The sequence below is a fragment of the Miscanthus floridulus genome, chromosome 7 (genome assembly GCF_019320115.1).
Source record: "Miscanthus floridulus cultivar M001 chromosome 7, ASM1932011v1, whole genome shotgun sequence".
Taxonomy (NCBI): Eukaryota; Viridiplantae; Streptophyta; class Magnoliopsida; order Poales; family Poaceae; genus Miscanthus; species Miscanthus floridulus.
In genome coordinates, this window is record NC_089586.1 from 38,413,531 (window position 1) to 38,421,865 (window position 8,335).

Here is an 8,335-nt window from a genome sequence, read left to right on the forward strand (position 1 = left end):
CATTAAGAGAGAGTTATAGATTAGTACAAAAACAATCAACTTGTGCTACTGGACTACGTAAAGAAAATTGAACTTAGTAATAAATCAACTTAAGAATGTGTAGAGAACTAGCATGGCCATGTAACAATTAACTTATGATTTCTTTATACATTTTCATTATCATATCATATAGGTATAACATATATTGTTACAATCATACCATTGACCACCCCAATAAAGTTCACATATATAAATTATCATTATAGTAAAAAATCATTAAATATGAGAAGAACTTGTACAATTACACAATAAAGAAAAAGGAGAAACACAAACCATTGAAGAAATGAGCTTGCACAATAAAGAGTCAGGTACTACACCTCATGAACTATGATTAGTCATTCAATCCATTGCCACTAGCATCCGCAACATCACTAGCATCCATGGTGGTTCCCTCAATGTCTGTTCTAGCCCATTGATGTCTTACATTTGCATTATTGAACATATCTCCAAGGTGTGTGACATGGAATGGCTCATTTTCTACATCATCTTCCCATTCATCACAACCTGTGTCATATATATCTCTTGGTTTCATCTTCATGACTACAGACCACCCAGGGTTTTCTTTGTCTTCAGCATAAAACACCTGGTCAGCTTGGTTAGGAAAAATATATGATTCATGAACAATCTTTTCTCTTGTATGTATCAGGTGTGAGAAATTAACAAGTGTGTAGCCATACTTGTCCTTCTTTATTCCTCTTTTAGAAACAACATCAACCCATTCACATTTGAAAAGTACCACTGAAAAATTCCCAGAGTAGTTTAGCTCAATAATATCAATTATCCTCCCATAGTAAGTCACATCACCTAAAACTGGCCTGCCATCACTTGCACTGGCATAACTTGATGTTTTTGCAGTTAGCACTACACCACTATTTTGTGTCACCCTATCCAACCGTTTGGGCCTAAAATGGAAACCTCGACTGTTGAAAGCACAATACCTTTTTGTAGCATCAACTGGGCCACGAGCTAGCCATCTAATGTCATCTTTAACACCATGAATGCCATTTTCCCTTTTTAACTACATTATCTGTACAATTATACAAGTTTAGTCCTGCACATTAGTGCTACATAAGCATTTTGAGTTAAGGTATTTACATGACCTCTAAACCATTGATGGAACTTCTCATTTTGGATTTTCTCAACATCTCTATGACTGGCTCTACGTCCAATACCTTTTCCAATGATCTCTTCAGCATGAGCTCTACAATTTACATGTAAGAAAATTTATGGGAGGCAAAAAAAAAATTTATGTTTACAATTTTGAGATATTACCTAAGGTATGGATCGACATCGGAACAATTGAATAGCACATATCTATGTGCTTGCACTTTAGCCAAACCTCTCAGGACATAACTACTTGGCTTCCCAAGTGGTTTCCTAGATTTAGGAAAAAGAGTTTATGCATGTCTAGTAGAGCATCCAAGTGACTCCTCATTATCATCATTCCACGAAAGCCTATTAGACAATGTCTGAAAACCATCAAGAAATGTTGAACAAAAGTGCATAGCCTCTTGCCAGAACTGATTCTGCAATGCAGCCCTCTGGACGAGCTTTATTTCTCACGTTTGACTTCAAATCACCAAGGTACCTACACAAACTAGTATAAATTAATAAAAACTACAATTTAGCATGCAAAGCGAAGGTACCAAACATGGCTCTTAATTTTTTTATAAGAAAAACATACCTTTCCACAAAATACATTGATCGATAACATACAGGACCACCTATTTTTGCCTCTGTTGCTAAGTGAAGAACTAGATGCACCATGATAGTGAAAAACCTAGGAGGGAATATCATCTCCATCCGACATAACGTCATTATGATTCGGTCCTCTAACTTCTCAAGTTCATTCATGTGGAGAACTTTTGCATTCAATTCTCTAAAATATCCACACAGATCAAATAAGACAGATGTAACTTCATCTAGGAGAAGACCTCTCAGAGCAAGTGGCATAAGTTATTGCATTAGTATGTGGCAATCATGACTTTTGAGGCCTGAAATTTTTGCTTGACCAACATTTACACATCTAGAGATGTTACTAGAATAACCATCTGGAACTTTTATGTCACGAAGGACTTTACAGAATTGTTGCTTCTCCTCTTTAGACATGTTATACAAAGCAGGAGGCAAGTAATACTTACCATTAGCCTTTTTGTGGATGTAGATTTGGCCTGATGTTCATTTCTTGCAAGTCTTTCCTTGCCTGTAGATTGTCCTTTGATTTGGCATCCATTTCTAAAAGTGTCCCAAATATATTTTCACACACATTCTTCTCTATATGCATAAAGTCAAGATTGTGCCGTAGCAAATTATACTTCCAGTAAGACAAACAAAACATGCCACTAACACCCTTCCATGTTTTGGACTTCTCAAAGTCTTTAATTGATTTTATCCTTTCCAAAAGAGATACTCCAGAATAAGAAATAGGTCTCAACCGATGCTCTTCGGTTTCATCAAATGAATTGGCATCATAACGAAACTCATGGCCAGTGGGTAGAAATCGTCGGTGTCCCATGAAACATTGCTTGAGGCCATGCTTCAAGCGTATTGAACTTGTTTCATCTTCACATGACACACAACCCAACTGTCCCATAACACTATACTGTGCCAGTATCCCTGTCCCAGGGTAGTCACTCACAGTATGGAATATTGTAGCATAAAGTTGAAATCTCTCATCTCGAGATGCATCATATGTAGACATACCAGTGTCAAACAACTCATTTAGCTCATCATAAACCGGCTGCATAAATGTATGGAAGTCCTTTCTAGGGTAACCAGGAATTATTAGAGTGAGCATAAGAGAAGAAGCTTTCATGCATAACCATGGTGGAAGGTTGTATGGTACTAATACAACTGGCCAACAACTATGGGTAGAATTACACTTCCCATATGGGTTAAAACCATCTGTTGCTATTCCAAACCTCATGTTTCGAGAATCTGATGCAATATGAGGGTGCTGGGAATCAGTGATTTTCCAAACCTCTGAATCAGCAGGATGGCACAAAGCACCATCCTTTGTACGCTGCTCATCATGTCATCTAGTTAACTTGGTTGTTTCCTTGTTCATGAAAAGCCTTTTAAGTCTAGGTTTGATTGGAAAGTAACGCAATACCTTATTTGGGGTTGCCTTTCTTCTTTCCTTTTTTGTTAATGATGTTTTATATGGCTTATTTTTCCATCTTGAAGCTCCACATTTTGAATAGAAGTCATCATATTTCTTGTCTTTCCGATAGAGCTGACAATTATTTGGGCACACATGAATCTTCTCATATCTAAGACCAAGCTTCGCAATGGTCTTCCGAGCCTCCACAAATGTTCTAGGTATATTTGAACCATTTGGGAGAGCTAGCTGTAAAATTTGAAGTAGATCATTAATTGATTTATTGCTCCACTTGTTGGTCGACTTCACATGAAACAATAGGACTAGGAAAGAAAGTTTTGATAGCTCACATCCTTCCCATAAAGGTTCATCAGCAGCCCTAAGCAAATCAAAGAAATCTTGTGTTTCCGCATCTGGTCCATCTTCAGATAAACCTGATGCGTGAGGTCCATTTGTGTGATGTTCATCGTCTATATATCCAAAGGCTTCTTGGACTACTTGGCGCATATTAGTGTTTAAACTTGGATGCGGTGACTCTGAATCTTTGTTAGCAGAGATATAAGATGATGTTTCCCCATGACAGCCCCATATAGTGTATCCACGCAGCATTCCATCACACACTAAGTGCTCATACACTGTTTCTTGCATTTGTAACTTCCTATTGACACATTTGACACAGGGGCATTGAATCTTTGCATCGGACTTTTTCCCACTGTAGGCAAACTTAAGAAAACCCTGTACCCTAGCTATGTACTCATCACTTGGTCTTTTGGATTGCAACAACCTCTTAATAGCACTTAAGTCCATTAATTCACTGAAATCAAGAGATACTATCACTGCATCAGTTATGTGGTACTTCAATAGCTGAGACAAAATGTTGGAAATACACAAAAGCTATGAATTATATAAAGTGGACTCAAACAGTTTGTTTCATCTCAACTATTTGTTTACTGAAGGTGAACTCAATGTGTACCGAAGAATCAATGAACAACAATGTACAGAACTGCACCTTAACCTAAAAAAATATGTACAAAACAACAATCGGTGCTAATATGGATTGTACTCAATGGCCTATCTTAAAAAAGAATTCAGCATTATATAAATGCCTTTCCAAACAAAAAAAAACAATGAAGCTCATGGTTTGTTTCCACTGTTAAGCTATTTCGTTTCACTGATAAGCTGCAACATACTACATCTCCAATGAACTGAACATGAAAAAAAATCATAGATCATGTGTTGTTGCACTGATAGTAATTTTTGCCAATGCCAATTAACATATAAAAAGTAAAAACATTTTGATTTTGGCCGCCTGCTTACCTAATTGTCGAACTGCGGCGGCTGAGCTCCCCCTGCTATCAATGTTTCGTAGAAGTGCTCTGTTTTCAATGCTAGAACACGATTTGCACTAAGCCATCTCTAATCTGCAAAACAAATTGCTAATCAAATATTTGCTTATACGACATGTCAATCGAGTTTCTCCCACATGGTGGCAACTACTAATCGCAAGAAAACAAAAAAACTTTAGTGAATCGCTGTGATGATTAGTCGACGATACCCAATTCAATCACAAGTGGGGAAAGGATGCTAAATAGAAACTTACGGATGGAGGGAGGAAGCTAGCATTTGTGTATGATTGTACGGTGTCCCTGGTTTTTTATTTGTTCTGCTACACATTCTTCAACAATTCTTGCACATGTGCCAGAAGATATGCCTGATCGTTAATGTGAAGTACGCGATGGGCAGCCCCTAACGGGCGTCACCATCCCCCAACTCATCCACCATAACTGCAGTATGCGATGGGCAGCCCCTGACGGGTGGCAGTGGACCGGCCGGCGGGGGATGATGTGCCCTCAACGGGCACTGTTCAGGGGCGGAGGCCGGCTGATGGCTGCGGAAGCAGAAGGCCGGGGTCTTGGGGAGATCACAATGGAGACGGCTGCAGGAACAAGGACGCGAGCGCTACGATCTGACCCCGCACGACGCGGGGCACCAGGAGCGTGACCAGCGCAGCCCCCGCCGCCTCGGTCTCTCCGATCGGCGACGGTGAGTTCGTAGGCTGGGGGGCGAAATGAATTTGGGGGTTGGATCGGCTTCTAGTTCTAGGTGGACGGATCACGGACAGGTGGATTGAAAACGCATCGCATCGGTTTCTTTCCTTCGTCTCGGCGATTTGCTTCATCGACAAACGGCCTGCGGCACAGCGCCCTGATTGCGAGCAACAGAATGGGATATATATATATATATATATATATAGAGAGAGAGAGAGAGGGCTAGGCAGGGCATCGGTGGGCACTTGGGTGGGTGACAGATCCATCACACTTTAGGGAGCACGTACCTGCATCTTGGCCTGAACACGCCGGAGAACAATGGTGACGGGGATGAGGCCGCGGATGCCGCCGCCGTCAATGCTCACAACGTGATGAGCCTGGCCTCCTATGGTGAAGATAATGCTGCGACCAGAGACGAACCGGCCACGGAGATTGGGTATGACCGAGAGTGGCAACTGTTAGGGCGGTAGATGGATTCGTGAGAGGGAAAATTTAGTGGGAAATATTTTCAGTCAATATTTTAGGAGGAAAGCTAGCTTGGTTGATCTGATCGAGGGTTCTGGGTACACATCAGTCGACTATCTATACTACAAGAAAAAAGATAGCTTGGTTGTAATACAACAAGATTCTGATGTGATGGAAATGCTCAACGAGTGTGAGAGCGAAAAGACGGTTAATTTTTTTGTGACAAGGCAGAGACTGGCCACTTTAGCGTCTACCAAGTCCAACAAAGAACCATCCAAATCTAAACCAAAAAAATAAAGGTATTAGAATGAACATATAATTTACTTTTCTATGTATATTTGATTATTCAAGGACAACTATTCCAAGTCATGTTAGTTATCAATGATTTATTTTCATCCAAGATTAGCATATCCAACCCCACCATGGTATGTGACTTAATAAATACAATCTTGATAGTCTAATACAAATATCTAGTTGTTTAATAAAAAGATTACATATTGTTTATTATATTTACTATAAACACGTGTTCATGTCCCCAACATTTGTTTAGCAGGAAGAGGAGGTACAAAGAAAAAGAAAGGATTAAATGTAATGCATACTGAAGCATTATATGCTAACGAGGTTGAGCAGCATGATGATGAGAACCAGAACACATCAAGTACAAATGTAGTTAGATCAATCTCATTCATATGGACTGCATCTTAACCAATTACTATCACTATCATTCTGTTTTTAATAGGTGATGGCGATGAAGTACCTCGTAAACGAAAGGGGACCGTTTTTAACACATGTTTGGGATCTACTTGGAGGAGATCGGATAGTAGTAAGATGTAATATGCTTGGACAACCCATTGGAAAAGAAGGTGGCCTTTTAGGATAATTTTTGGGCACCATAGCAAGAAATGGTGGTTACTATCCTGTTGGTGCCAAAGATTGGAGAGAAGTTAAGAAAAACAATGCAGAAACCATAATTCAATTCATCCAGGTTAGCTAAATTTTACAAGACATAATGTTTTTTATAAGATTAAGTATATATATGCTTGTTATCATGTCATGAAGTCAAATTCATTCATTAGTGACTTTCTTATTTTAGACAAAGTTCTTATATTCTCATTCATGTGAGAAATGGATATTGAAATCAATTGGAAGAGATTGGAGGAAATACAAGGCAACATTAAAAAAGTCACTATTTAATCCAAAGAAGAAAAAGTATGTTTTGAAAAAGCGTTGTCCAGATGATATCAATGAAGATCAATGGAAGGCCCTAGTAAAATATTGGAAGTCCAGCGAAGGACAAGTAAGGCACCATTATTGACGCTATTTGGCTTTTTTTACTATCACCACCTATACCATTATTGATTTTTATATGTATAATGGTTCATTATCTATTAATTTACTTTTTCTTGTAGACCGTAAGTGAGAAGAACAAAATAAGTTGTGAAATGAAGAAGACAACACATACAGCCGGTACAAAGAGTTATGCTCGTTGGTCTGAGGACATGGTGAGTCATATTCTGTTTAAAAAAATTATATAAGATTCTTCTTACTTTTCCTTTACTGCTATTTTTTCAGAGGCAAACTGATCCTGAAAAAAAACAGCCACATAGAGCAAAGGTTTACCTCGCAACTCACAGGAAAAGGGGAAAAGGGACAAATGAACCAGTGGTATGCTACATGCACATGAGAATTTTTGCAAATATAAAATTATTTCTGTTTTCTAATGTGCGGATTTCTTGCTTGTAGATTGAACTAGAAAATCTCCTAGACACACAACCAGAGTTAGCACAAAATAGTGAGGGAGGAGTTGCATGGGAAGGTGATGCATTACATCGGGTGTTGGGAGAAGAGAAAGCTAGACAAGTGCACAGCATGGGATTGCTTCCAGTTCCTAAACAAGTTTATGGTCGAAGAACACACCATTTTAAAGATATTAATATAGTTTCACTAGATGGCTCATCATCTGATGTAGAGACTCACATGTTGGAGGAAATAAGGCAACTCAAAGAGCATTCTAGAATGCAAGACAAAGTTATTGAAGAACTAAAAAACAATCAAAGGCACCATGAGAACCAAGAAGCAACAATGGTAACAATGTACATTTTAATTTGTAACTTCGTATTGAAATGTGTTACTCAAACTTTATTTCTTTTCTAGGGAAATTGTGCTAGGAGTGATCATAACAATTCTCAGAATCAAGCGGTGCTTTCTAAAAGAAAGGTATTTGCTCTATTTTCCATGTTTTCACCTAATTTAGTCTTTTGGCTTTAATATTGTTTCAAATTTTTAGAGAGTTCAATGTGTTGCACCCAACCAGAATGATGGATTCCTTGAACAGAGGGATGAATTGGTAAAGTCACTTTCTTATGAATTTAATACTATTTTATTCACAAAGGATTTTTTTATATCAACTCATGCTACTGTCTTTTTTCTCTTTACTAGAATAAAGAAACATGTGAGTCTGAATATAGTGATGATGACAGTCTACTTTTATCCACCACAAGTAAAACAACAAAGAAACAAAAGGTATCTATGAACCACACTTTGTTGTATTTATAGAGGATCTTTTGTCTTAATATTTCATACTTCATTTTATATGTGTAAGGGTCATCATGGAGGGCCTGGAGAGACTACGACCATTGCACACCAAGAGGTGGCTCATGACAAGGTTACATGCAACAAGCGT

The 8,335-nt window shown here is 38.5% G+C and overlaps 2 pseudogenes; one reads left to right on the plus strand and one right to left on the minus strand.

Moving 5' to 3' along the window:
• Positions 1–370: 370 nt before the first annotated feature.
• Positions 371–3,946, minus strand: LOC136465377 (uncharacterized; annotated as a pseudogene).
• A 2,297-nt stretch (positions 3,947–6,243) lies between these two features.
• Positions 6,244–7,937, plus strand: LOC136463060 (uncharacterized; annotated as a pseudogene).
• The last annotated feature ends 398 nt before the right edge of the window (positions 7,938–8,335 follow it).